At 38.7% G+C, this 14,353-nt stretch overlaps 1 long non-coding RNA gene and 1 other non-coding gene across 2 annotated transcripts in view; both read right to left on the bottom strand.

Moving 5' to 3' along the window:
* LOC102390492 overlaps nucleotides 1-14,353 on the bottom strand; it is a 286,855-nt gene that overhangs the window by 13,812 nt on the left and 258,690 nt on the right. The gene's annotated exons all lie outside the window — the stretch shown is intronic.
* On the bottom strand, nucleotides 3,742-3,813 carry TRNAC-GCA. Its single transcript has one exon. It is a non-coding gene; the product is annotated as a tRNA-Cys (tRNA).

Raw genomic sequence — 14,353 nt, 5'->3', positions numbered from 1 at the left:
GCACACACGCATAGTTTCCATGTTTGCCCTTCTGCTTCCACTGAGGTTCTTGGGTTGGCAAATAAAATGTGGTTCTGGATTAGTTTTCTTAAAGTATCTGCTCTAATAAGTATATGACTTCAGCTGAATCTGAAGCATTACAATCATTGAATCACATAATGTATCTACAGGACTTAATCTAATACCTAGAGTATAGTAAGGGCTCAATTAATTAGTCAAAGCACATGTGCATGTGTGAGTGTATACGCACACACATATAACTCTGCTTTTCAACTAAAGCACAATCTGGCAATGGGTGTCAATATTTAAAATATTCCTTCACCTAGATATCCAACTTCTAAGAATTTGTCCTAAAGGAGAAGTACATTTATCACAATGTTGTTTATAATATTGAAAAATTAGAATAATCCAAATCTATCAGTAGGACATGGGCTAAAGTAATAACAGAGCATCTATACAAGAGAATATGACATAAAATACTCAAAAATAATATAGTAGAATTTTATTTATGATATGAAAAATTCAATAACATACTATTAAATGAAAATGCAAACCAAAGTATACATTAAAAAAAAATTTAGTCATTTTCTCTGAATTATGGGATAATTGTTAATTTAGTTTTTTCCAAGGGGAGAGAGAAAGCCATCATTTTTATTTCTGTCGGCCTAATTGCTTATAATTAGAAAGGTAGGAGGAAGCCTAACATTTCGCTAGTTATCACTGAATGAATACCTGTGATGCATTAGATCAAAATTCCCCAAACACCCACCTCAAGGCATCATATATTACTGTATCCTGTATGCTAAGTCACTACCGTCATGTCTCACTCTTTGCAACCCTATGGACTGTAGCCCGCCAGGCTTCTTTGTCCATGGGATTCTCCAGGCCCTAAGGATACTAGAGTGGGTTGCCATGCTCTCCTCCAGGGATCTTCCTGACACAGGGATTGAATCCATGCCTCATGTTTCCTGCATTGGAGGAGGGTTCTTTACCACTAGCGCCACCTGAGAAGCTCTATGTTACTACAGCTTTGCTAATTTACACAGGGTAAACCAAGGAAAAAAAGAATAGTGATGAGAAATTCCTCAATTTATGAGATAACTGTTAACCTTTACTTTCTATTTGACTGTTCTGAATTTTGTTTCATACAAATGTATTTTGCAATTATATATACATAATGTATCCCACACATACATATGTATGTATACAACTTTCATAACCAGAATAAAGTAATACAACTATTTAAAAATAACTCTCACTTCAGCTCCCAGGCCCTCTGAGAGGTGTTCATTGGCTCCCTGGTCAGTGTTCAAAGATGCTGCTCCTTTGTGCTCTCAATTCCTAGCACATGTAAAGTTATATGCATTTGTTTCTCTGGACTATAGTTTTCCTATAATATATCAGTCTCATCGACAAAACCATGTGAATCTGAGGGCAATCCCTTGACCTGATTCAACTTTGATTTTCCCTTAGATGCCACCTGGCTTACAGTTTATGCTCAGTCAATGTTTGTTGGATGAATAAGTGCATAAATGAATAGGTCTCCTGGCTTCTAGAACTAAGGCAGTCTTCAAAGTCGAGTGAGAAAGAAGAGATACCCAACCTGCCCTTTGTCATCTGGCTGCTGCAGCACACAAGACCCACAGTCTGGCATCCCCTGAAGGGGTTCCCTTGCATGCACAGCATGTGCTTGATATTTTGGTTGAAAGGAAGAATAAAGAATTGAATGGACAATGAACAGAAGAGATTATAACAGAACCAGGTCTGGCAGAAGCAGAGGATCGAATAAGGATTGGCACCAAGATCTGAAAATCACTCTGAAATTCAAAGTCAGAGAAGTAAAAGAATCTTAGGGACCAAATAATCCATCTTCCTCATTTCACAGGTGAAGACAATGGCCCAAAGAGGAGAGATGATGTCCCAGAGACACAGGTTCCCAGCAGAACCTAGGCAGGACCCAGGGCTCTCACCACTCCCTGCAAAATCGCCTCTATTTTCAACCAGCACCTGAGGTTTGTGTATATTTCAGCAGGCTCTGCTTTTCCAGCTGGACAAACAGAAGGCAAAATCAGGATGTTCCCTATTCATCTCTCTTTGTCTCTTTTCCCTTCTTCCATCCACTCTATATGCTGTTTGAACCGAACCCCTTCGCAGAGCAACTAGCCCTCTGTCGGCAATCTGCATACATCCAGAGACCTAGCTGCCCTATGGGGTGAATCTCACCTACCAGGGTTTTGTTCTGTTGAATAAAAGCAAATCCTGCATCAGGCAACAAATACTTTCCGATTCTTGAATAATTGAAAGGCTGGGCCCCAAGCCGCAGCAGGCGAGGAACTGATTAGAAATGGAGAACGGGAGAACCAGCAGCCAGCATCACCCGGGTGAACGGGAGAACCAGCAGCCAGCATCACCCGGGTGAGTTTGGGCACTCCACAGGGACACTGCCTCCCTCAGGGCCTGCTGCCGGGGCTCAGGCCTGTTTGTGGGACAGCAGGAAGAACTTTGCAAGCATTAGCATCTTCATAATTCCATAGCTACCCTCTGTTTCTACTACCAAATTAATCTATATGGTGAGAGCAAGAAAGCAGGGATCACTTAATATACTACATCACCATGCCTGTGAAAACTGATCAAAGGAATTGAAAGTATGACTCAAACGAATGTCTTTATATTATTTCCAGATGGATTATCAGGGAGAATAAGCCCATTTCTCAGCTCACATATGAGTACTGAGACAATGCAGGCCTTCTCATTTTGAGGCTCTCCTTTCCCAGGTCAGATGAAGAATATAAAACACACCTCACATTAACAGCATTTTGCAGCTGCCCTATAACCATGGCACCAGGCTTCACTGGTGACTCAGTGGTAAAGAATCCATCTGCAATGCAGGAGATACAGGTTCGATCCCTGGGTTGGGAAGACCCCTTTGTGTTGGGAGAAGGAAATGGTAACTCACTCCAGTATTCTTGCCTGGGAAATCCCATGGACAGAGGAGCCTGGTGGTCTACAGTCCATGGGGTCACAAAGAGTCAGACACAGCTTACAGCTAAACACAAACACAAAAGCATAGTGAAGTCGCTCAGTCGTGTCCAGCTCTTTGCGACCCCATGGACTGTAGCCTACCAGGCTCCTCCCTCCATGGGATTCCCAGGCAAGAGGACTGGAGGACTGGAGTGGGGCACCTCTTAAATACACTTAATGAGGCAGACAGAATGGGGATTGGATCAGGCACTACAGCCTATGCTTGTGTTACCCTCTGGGACCAGCTGTCTCTAGTATTATATGCTTCCTGCCTACACTCTACATGGAACCACAGCCCTTCCACAAACCTCAAGTACGACCACATCATTTTTCTGTTTACATCTACATTTTTCAATAATTTCCCATCACCCTCAAGAGACCCAAATGATATCCCAACCCAGTCTGTCCTCTTCCAGGTTTTCAGCATGCAATGGACATGCCCCCAACCACTTCCCTCCTTCTATCCTTAGAAGAGCCAGAGTCTTGGCTCTGGTCCTCCATGTATGCGTCTGCTAGGCCTGGAACATTCCTTACCCCCCAAGACTTTGATTCCTGAGGATAGCTAATCCCTAAGCAGGGGAAAGTAGAAAGTAGTAAAGTCACTCAATCATGTCCAACTCTTTGCGACCCCATGAACTGTAGCCCACCAGGCTCCTCCGTCCATGGAATTTTCCAGGCAAGAGTACTGGATTGGGATGTCATTTCCTTCTCCAGGGGCTCTTCCCGACCCAGGGATCGAACCTGGGTCTCCTGCATTGCAGGCAGACGCTCTACCATCTGAGCCACCAGGGAAGCAGAGGAAGTCCTTGTGTAATACATCCTTACAGCTCCCTCTCCTCCCCTTTCATTCCCCTCATGATTCCCGCTCCAAGGCCCTCTTTCCCATCAGACTGCATACCCCATATGATACTACAGGATCATGACTGTCTGGGCCACATCTATGGAACAGCACCTATTGCAATGCTTGGTTCAAAGCAGGGCTTAGTCAACATGTGCTTAATAGACAATTTTTTTAAGGCTAAATAAAAGCCAAAACAGAATCAAAATTAGGCTACTCAAAAGTCCTTACTGAGTATCTTTTCATTCTCTTTTTTCTTTTTTGGTAATTGTTTAATGAATATTTATTTAGTATCTGCCATGTGGCAGGAACTGCTCAAGGCACAGAGAAGACAACACTGAAGAACACAGGCAAAAATCCTTGCACTCATGGGGTGGCTTTTGTTAAGGGAGGCAAATAATGAATAAAATAAACAAAAGGTATAGTTTTCTAAATGGCACTTATAATCATTGGAGAGGTGATACAGAGGAAAAAGGGGATGTATAAACACAGGTGCTGACCACAGGTAGCTAAAGCTAATTCTCAAGCTGCCTAAGAGGCTCCCCAAGTCTGTATTCCACTAAATTTCTTTTCCTTTTTATCCAATTCCCCTAATGGTGTACATTTAATTAGCTTTCTATTTTAATGCTATTTTAGCTCATTCTGGGATGATATATGGGTCAGGCATCATTTTTTCTCCCATCAAATTATTTCCTTTGGATAAATTCCTAAATGGAGAATTATTTAATCAAATGTACATTTTTCAGATCTCACAATGTACTTCCATTTTGTTACCACAAATAATTTCAGAAATGTCTAAGGCCATGTGAGCAAAAATTGATGTGCCCCTTTCTTCTTGGCATCGGCCAGACTGAGAACTGCTATTGTCTGTTTACAGTTGTTAGTTTAGTAGATGTGGAAATGCTCTTTCAAGGTTCTTTTCATTTTTCTTTTTTGATTCTCTTATTTTTCCTGTTAAAATCTGATTGCCCAAACATTGGGCTAGCCAAAAAGTTCTTTTGGGTTTTTCCATAAGATGTTACAGAAAAACCTGAACAAACCTTCTCATCAACAAAATACAAAGCAAGGTTTCTCTACCTTGTGCACAAACATGACTTTGTTCTCTAAACTCGAGATCTTTTCATTTTCAATGAGAGAACAGAGATGTCGTGAAAGGCCAAGACAAGGAAAGAGATTCCATAGAATGACCAGGCTTTTCCACTAGATCATGAAAACTACTAGAAATGAAATATGACAAAGGTTGATAGGGCTCTGAGAGCAAATCTACCATGTTGGCACTGTGTCAAATATTTATGTATCAAATACTTTAGGCAAATAAGCTACAACCATACGCAATATCAAGAACTGAAGCTGTGATGGGTCCCCAGGTTCAGAGAGCATCTACTCCTTTTGACCAGTTAAAGAATAGCCTTCAAAGGTAATGTTTTTTGTTCTCTATTTGCCTTTTGTTGAGTAAAGATTTTCCAATTTACATCCTGGAGGCTTGTTTATTCAGATAATTTCTGTATAGCCAAATAAATAAGTAAGTTAAAGCTTTTACAGCTAATGATTTCATTTGAAATTAAATAGCTATGGAGATCACTCATTGCTCTATTTCTTTCTTAGGTTATCATTAGTATGTAGTTTTCTAAATTGTACACATACTCTAACCAATAAGATGTTTGGTTAATTTTCACTTTCAAAGGTAGTAACTGGACATTTCAACTGCTAATTTAAGTTTACTGTCAAATAGAAGATTCTGAGGACAATTTGAGTTTTTCTTATTGTCTGGCATATTTTATTTTTGACATCAACTAGTTTCATGTCTTTGACTTCAATCAGTTTTTCTGTATTTATATTCCTTTTTAACATGGCATACTTTACATATAACATTGGCCATTTATGATGTGCAATTCTAAGAGTATGACACATAGATTACAACATAACAGCTACCAAGGTCAAGATGTAGATCTATTCCACCTCCTTCGAAAAATGTCCTTATGCCCCCTGGCAACCAAGCTCTCCCTCTATTTTCAGCCCCTGGCAGCGACTGATCTGTTTTTGCATTTTTCAGATTATTATATAAATAGAATCATAAAGTATGCAGCCTTTGAGTTGGCTTCTTTCATTTGGCAGAATGCACTTGAGATTCATCCAGGGTATTACATGCATCAGTGCTTTTCACTGCAGAATACTATTCCTTTACATGGATGTACCACAGTTTGTTTATCCACTTGCTAAAGTGCATTTTGAGTTGTTTTCAGTTTAGAGAAACTGAATAAAGCTGCTACTGAAATCCAGGCGAAGGCTCTTATGTGATCATATTTTCATTTCTGTTGGGTACATATACAGAGGTGGCATTTAGGGGCTATACAGTGATTTGTTAATTTATTACTTTTGCATTCTCACCAGGAGTAAATGAGAATTCCAGTCATTTAACATGCTTATAATCTCTTGATATTGTCTGATATTTTTATTTAGCATTTGTATTAGATGTGTGGGCTTCCAAGTTGGCTCAGCGGTAAAGAACCTACCTGCAATACAGGAGATGCAAGATATGCAAGTTTGATCCCTGGGTTGGGAAGATCCCCCAGAGAATGGCATGGCAACCCACTCCAGTATGCTTGCCTGGAGAATCCCATGGACAGAGGAATCTAGCAGACTATAGTCCATAGTGTCTCAAAGAGTTGGACACAACTGAAGTGACTAAGCATTAGGTGTGTAGTGGTATCTCATTGCAGTTTTAATTTACATTTTTTGATGACTAATGAAGATGAGAAACTTCACCTGAGCTTATTTGTCATCCATATTTTTTGGTTAAGTGTCTTCAAATATTTTTCCATTGGTTGGATGTTAACCTATTAACATTTGGATACAAGTCCTTTCTATTTCACCATTATTTCCTCTTAGTCCATGGCTTGCCATTTCATTTTCTTGCAAGTGTCTTCTTCCAGACAGAAGTTTTAAATTGTGAAGAATTCCAATTTACATTCCTTTTAAACAGTGTGTGTGTGATTTTATCCTACCCTTTTTTCTCCTTGTACCACCATTGGTGATCATTGTACAATAGCTCTGTTTTGGTCTATCTCACAAAGCAGATGCAGTTCCCACTTTCTGTGCTTAGCATAAAGGGAGCAAGTATGAAGACATGGGATGAACAGTGAGCCGAATGTCAGGATGTCTAGATTCCTGTTTTGTCATTGGTTTGCTATCAACTGCGAGTTTATTATTTAAATTCCTTTAGACTTCCATTTTTTCATCTCATATTAGAAATAAAACTCTACTCACTTAATTCCAGGAATGATGAGAATAAAATGAGATGAAAGGTACAGAAGTACCTGTAAAGTGCTGGAAGGACGCTGCTGCTGCTACATGCTTTATATTTTCCTCTTCTAAGAACCTCCCATCAACTTTGACAGTCATGCTGGACTCCACATTACAAAGGTACTTCTGTAACTACAAATACAAAGCTCTAATAGATTTTGTGTATCTAGCACTTCTCTCTTTCCCTCTAGAATATCCTTCAGCAACTTCAAATTTTCTTTTCATGTGCTTATATCAATTTTAAAAATTCTATGTATTTAATACTGGATAATCTTCAGATTTCATTTCAGAAATTTGTAATTTTTAATTTTTTCAAACAGAAATGCTCTAACCAGCAATAGAATTGAGTAAGATTCCTTCCCTTGGACATTTGGCAGAAACATCTTCTTTCATGAAATAGTAGTGTTATTCAACAATGGAGTGTGATTTTTTTCCTTCTCCCTTTCAAGGGAGGAAATTGAAACACAGCAGAAGATTAAACATTCTCTAGGACATATACAGTCCCTTTTCCAGTAAAACTAGATAAAGAAAAGGATATTTCTATGGACAGGAATATCTGTGGTTAGGAATTATAGCTGTAAGATTCTTTTTATAAGTATCTAGGAAAGGAATAAATTTGTTTAAAAGGTTTAGTCTATATAACCATAGAGAATTGAAAGTTTTTAATATATTTAATAAATATTTAACATTTTGAATTTTAAAAATTTAAAAGGCTTCTTTGTTAGTTATGTAACTAACAAAGTATTTTAGTATTTTACTTTTGGTAAAATTGTTACTAGTTGATATTTTGGAAATAGGTAAATCTTACACTGAACTTGTAATAACCAAAAAGGGTAAATCCAGGAAAAGTGCTTTAAAATGAAGGTCAAATTATGTGACCACTCTGGTCAATGGCTTTGCTATCTTACTCAGTTGTTGTTCTTCAGTCACTAAGCCACATCCAACTCTTTGCAACCCCTTGGACTGCAGCACGCCAGGCTTCCCTGCCCTTCACTATCTCCTGTATTTTGCTCAAACTCATCTCCAGTGAGTTGGTTTTGCTGTCTAACCAGCTTATTCTCTGCTGCCCCCTTCTCCTTTTGCCTTTAATCTTTCCCAGAATCAGGTTTTTTTCCAATGACTCAGCTCTTTGCATCAGGTGGCCAAAGTATTGGAGCTTCAGCATCAGCCCTTCCAATGAATATTCAGGGTTGATTTCCTTTAGGATTATTCAGAGTGACAGCCAAGTCCTTCCAAGGGCCCACCCTTCCCCACCTCCCTGATGTCAGCTTCTGTCACTCTCCCCTCTTGCCTGTCCTACCCGTTGACTGGCCTTCTGTTCCTTGTTCATTTCAGTTGTTGTGTTCTCACTGAGTTCTCTGCCTGAAGTGCTCTTCTCCCAACTATCACATGGCCCATTCCTAGTCCAGAACCAGCTACATAATTTGTCAGGCCCAGTATAAAATGAAAATCTATTATGTTAAAAATTATTAAGAATCTCAAGATGGCAACAGCAGAGCATTAAATCAAGTGTGGCTATATAGGTAAGTACATCCATAAATCCTACCCTGCCTGGCTCCTTGATTCCTTCATATCTCTGTTTCAAAGTTGTCTTGTATTAGAGAAGTTGCCCCTCTGTCCATTCCTTTCTTGGCCCTTTTATTTTGATTTTATTTATTGATTAATTGACTGACTACCTTTTCCTAGTGGGCTACAAAATACTTACATGCTATATCACCCACAGCATAAAACATCCCCAGCAAATAACATGCTGCTGCTGCTAAGTCGCTTCAGTCGTGTCTAACTCTGTGTGACCCCATAGACGGCAGCTCACCAGGCTCCCCCATCCCTGGGATTCTCCAGGCAAGAACACTGGAGTGGGTTGCCACAAATAACATAGTAGCCACTCAAATATGTGTCAATTGAATAAAGGAGAACATGAAAAATAAGAAAAATGCAAAGCCATATGAATAAAAATTCAAGGGATACATCAGATTTTAAAATAGTAAACACAGAAACTGTGTTTGCATGAGTAAGGAGAGGCTCAGATTTGGAAATTCAAATTTAGGAATAAGGAGAATGGATTCTGCCTCAGCTCTTACACTGACTTGCTCTGTGACTTTGGAAAGGTCTCTTGATCCCTCTGAATTCCAGGCTGCCACATGTGCAGCAAGGGTCTTCCAACGCTTCATTCTGTGACCTTATGGAACAGTCTCAAATGTGACACTGTGATATAGTAATCTAATTAGTTGATATTTCCTATACATTTGGGTTTAGAAACAAAAATGGGGTGCTCTTTGGATTACAAGTCTGGCATGCATCCAGCCTGCTCCCTCAGTGTGACAGTCTACTTACAGATATATATGGTATATGATATACACATATAGTCTATGATATATTGAGGCCTCGCAAAACCATTTTTGTCAAGGAAAAAATAGCTCTGCTTTGAGAAGTAGCTAGAATTCTTATAAGTAGCTTATTATGCATCAGAGTTTGATTGCTTTGACCATTTAAACTCTACAGTTGGTCATATTCATGTGCTATTTGAACCCACAGGCTGTCATATGTTAGTTCTTTTTAAAAAAAGATGGAAATCTAAGTGCAGAGACCCCTGAATCCCCACAATTTTCCTCTCTGCTTTTTAGGATATCCTAGGGTATCTTGCTGAATCCATTGTGGAAAACAGAATCTTCATTTAATATGCCAAGCTCCTTTTTGATATTACTCATTTCGAAAATCATGAGAAATGTTGTGATCATAAATTTTCTTGGCATAGATGATATTAAAAAAAAAACTCACAAAACATTAAAATGCCTTCTGGCTCTGTATACATCTGTGTTGAGAAATATTTGTTTTCCAAATCTCAGCCTTTCCTTTTTGGTCAATAATTGTGCACAGTACTTGCTTTGCAGTTTGTTTTTCATGTCCATTTTGCTTGAGATAATGTCCTGTGTCTTTTTTATTCTTCTGATTCATTTTTCCTCTACTTATTGTGCTTTTTGAGCAAAGAAGCAAACTGATTTCCTTTCCCAGAATCCACATTAATCCTACCCACTGAAAGATTTCTGATGTGCTTTTATCACCGTTTTTAAATAATCCCCATATTCTATCTGATAGAATGAGAGCAAGATGGACCCCCATCACATAAGAATAGACAGAAGCACAATGAACCAAAAGTGAAAGGCAATACAGATGCTGAGAGCACAGCTGTAAACTTGGTCAACTGAATAAGGAAGGGCTTAAGAGTTCTATAAATCTCAGTACAAGGTTAGGATAGAACTTACTACCAGGCTCCACTGACACTGAAGCCTTGATATCCTCTTGATTATGAATCCTATATCTAGGGGCAAGGATTATAGCTCCTTATTGGGCAGCCCAAGTTATAACAGTCAGGGACATATGAATAAAGAAAATTTGCTTCATCACCAGGAAGGCAGGTTAGGCAGGGAAGAGCCAAATGAATTAAACATAAGTTATAATTGAATGCCTTGTTGCTCAGATAGTAAGGACAAAGTAAGAATAAAAAGCACTGTATGTACATATGATTCCCAGTTGTGCAACTAGCATGCAAGGAGCATCTGAGAAGCATGGGAGTCTGGAGCACCTCATGGAAATCCCATGAATGAATCTACACAAATAGGTTCAGGGCTATCAGGTATGATTTGCTTTCTATGACAGAAAACTCCTCCTTCTCTTCTACCCAAAGGTTTGGATAAAAGTATAAGAAATCTTCCCACAACTAAAAATTAAAAGATGAATCTGGCCACCTGAGATCATAGAAAATACCTCTGTGGTAGGAACTGGAAGATCTGTTTCCAGTCCCAACCATTTCACTAACCAGCATGAGGAAGTTTCCCTCCATACCAACCTTTCTGTCAGCTAAATGCCATGGGTGGGACTGACCCAGGTGACATTGTGTGGAACAGAAGAATCACTCAGCTGAGCCCTTCTCAAATTTGTGAAGCACAACACTGTTTCAAAATTATACAATGATATATTCTATAATTATTATACATAAAAAGAGTTGCTCTTTGAAGCTACCAAATTTTGGAGTAACCTGTTACACAATAATAGGTAACTGAAACTGAATTTTATACTGGAAGCAAGTGCTATGAGAACACAATCATAAAGCATGTGGCACTGGCTTTGGAGTGGAGAAGTGGGTGAAAGGTAGAAGAGCTTGGAGGAGATTGCTGATAAAGTATCAAGGGACAAAGGGAAAAATGTTTCCCTAGCCTGGAGGAAAGAGGTAGTGGTAGAAATTTAGTGAAACTATTGCCTGTAGTAGTGTAAAAAATAGAAAAAAAAAATATCTAATGAACTGTTCAGTTCAGTTCAGTCATGTCCAACTCCTTGCGACCCCATGAATCGCAGCACGCCAGGCCTCCCCTGTCCATCACCAACTCCTGGAGTTCACTCAAACTAACATCCATCGAGTCAGTGATGCCATCCAGCCATCTCATCCTCTGTCGTCCCCTTCTCCTCCTGCCCCTAATCCCTTCCAGCATCAGAGTCTTTTTTAATGAGTCAACTCTTCGCATGAGGTGGCCAAAGTACTGGAGTTTCAGCTTTAGTATCATTCCTTCCAAAGAACACCCAGGACTGATCTCCTTTAGAATGGACTGGTCGGATCTCCTTGCAGTCCAAGGGACTCTCAAGAGTCTTCTCCAACACCAAAGTTCAAAAACATCAATTCTTCAGTGCTCAGCTTTCTTCACAGTCCAACTCTCACATCCATACATGACTACTGGAAAAACCATAGCCTTTGTTTGGCTAGATGGACCTTTGTTGGCAAAGTAATGTCTCTGCTTTTCAATATGCTATCTAGGTTGGTCATAACTTTCCTGCCAAGGAGTAAGCATCTTTTAATTTCATGGCTGCAATAGATAAGGCTAAAGAGATTTCCAGGCAACATCAAAAGTAGCAACTGGTCTACTTCGACTTTATGTGATAAAAATGCCCATAGAAAGAAATCAGATTAAATGAGAAAATATACAATTTTCCAACAGATTTTAGAGGACATACAAAGAGGCCAAGACTTCCTGTTTCCAAAACAAAAATGTTTCCCAGTCCCAGAATCTCTGGATGGTAAAATAATCTCAAAGTAAGAAGGGGTAAAGATTTTAAGGGTATTGCTCTAAGACCTCTGTTGTGACTCAGAAAGATTTAAGAGTGTGCCTAGTAGGACTGATAAAAATCTTAAGGGATGCCTAGTGGATTCTCTTTGGTAAGAAAGGAGCCTTTAAGAATCTAAGGGTAAAATGTAAAATTTCTCACTAGATAAAAGGGCTTCAGGAATCTTGAAGGCTTTGTCCCATACCACTTCTGTGTCACCCATAAGTCAGAGAGGAGCTTACCTGGAAGATAATTTTGAGTGTGATTTTTATCTAATGGAATTGACCCCCAAAAAGAGGTCTGCAAAAACACAGTAAGTTTTAAGGGAATTGTTCCATAGAAGCAGTTAGCTGAATAGTGACAGCCCAGAATGAAAAGAGACCTTTGTACCCATAAAGGAAGCAGACTGAGAAAGCCACTCAGCAGCAAGCGTAGGCCATTTGTTACAGAAAAGAAAAGGACTCAGAGGGTAAAACCAAGAGCCCAAAGCAGACAGACAGGAGCCAAGAAGAGTCATTCCCAGGCAGAAAGACTGGGCCTAATCAAGGAAGTGGCAACAGATGCCCAGGTCTATTTTATATGTAGTTGGAGTTCTGAATTGGTGTGGACCAGTGATGGCTATCTGCCTCCTATTTCCACCCGTTTGGATGAGAATGTCTGTTATACTTATCCTTTTCCTATAATACCATTGTCTGTTGGTTGTGAAGGGGCAGATAACACGATTCTTTATTCAACATACTAAAAACACAATCAATGTCTAGACTTACTTATATAACAAGATTCTCACTTCAGCTTGAGCCTGAAGCAAGAATGAGGTGAGAATTTTGCAGGTCTTGGGAGATGGTAAATGTTTTTGTGTGTGGAAGAAATAGAAATGGTTTGTGGCCCAAAGGTGGACTGTGATAAATAAAAGATGGTCACTTCAGTCAGTGCTCTGTGGAGTAGAAGAATCACCCAGCCAAGCCTTATTTGAATGTCTGACACACAAAATTGTGAGAAAAAATAAAAATATTTTAAAATTTAAGCTGTTATGTTGCAGGGGGTGGGGGAATGTTCTGCAGCAGATAAGAGAACAAAGTTTCTTTCTACTCCTGGGTCTTGGTTTCCTCACCAACAAAATGTGAGATTTGAATCAGATCTCTAAGTTTCTTCAAATTTTAAGAAAAATAGCAAAATAACACACAATAATTTGATTAAAATTCCATGATTTCACTTATAAAACCATTTACAGATAGTAAGCATTACAAATTATGTCACTTCTGACTAAAATATCAGAGCTGGAGTTAAAGCACTGGGGAATTATTGTCAATACATACTAAACACCATTCTAGCTGAAGATAGATTAGCAAGGTTAATGTTTTTATAGAGAGACAAACTGATTTCTTTTCAATGACTCTCCACAGGGGCTAGCTAAATGCACCCAAATTATTTAATATCTAAAACAGCCAAATCTTTCAAACAAAATTTCCCTTGAACAAGACATAAGAAAATTATCTAGAAAATTAATTCCTATGTGCAAACATATTGGTGACTATGTATATATGGGTAAATGCATATACTTCTATCTATTTAGCACAGGAGGTCTTAACTCAGAGTCTACGTACCCTCAAGTAGTCTGTGGATAGAGTTAAGGTGGTTCATATACTTTCATGGGGAAAAAAATATGTTATTTATTTTCCCTGACCTTTAACTGAATTTAGCATTAACTTCAATTATGCATGCAAGTAGAAAGCCAGAGAAGTATTAGCAGGATCTGTGGTTTTTGTCACTAGTAGCAATCACCAGTATTTTCATATCACATAACAGTTGTTGCAGATTTCTCAAATTATCATCTACATTCATCACAACTTTGAATGTAGGGTTATTAATCCCATGGAGAGAGTCATTATTTAATGCATTAATAGGAAACTAACACAACTATATGCCAATAAAAAAGCAACTATACTCCAATAAAAATTAATAAAATAAATATTTATTTAAAAGAAAAATATGTATGTTGTTAATATACAAATCCTACTATATTAAAATTTGCTTTTGATATTTTGATAATATTTTATCATAATTGGTTTCCTTTTTAATGCCATGTTTTTAAATTCA

The sequence above is a fragment of the Bubalus bubalis genome, chromosome 12 (assembly GCF_019923935.1).
Source record: "Bubalus bubalis isolate 160015118507 breed Murrah chromosome 12, NDDB_SH_1, whole genome shotgun sequence".
Lineage (NCBI taxonomy): Eukaryota > Metazoa > Chordata > Mammalia > Artiodactyla > Bovidae > Bubalus > Bubalus bubalis.
Note: the sequence above shows the minus strand (reverse complement) of the source record. Positions and strands in the feature narration are given on the sequence as shown.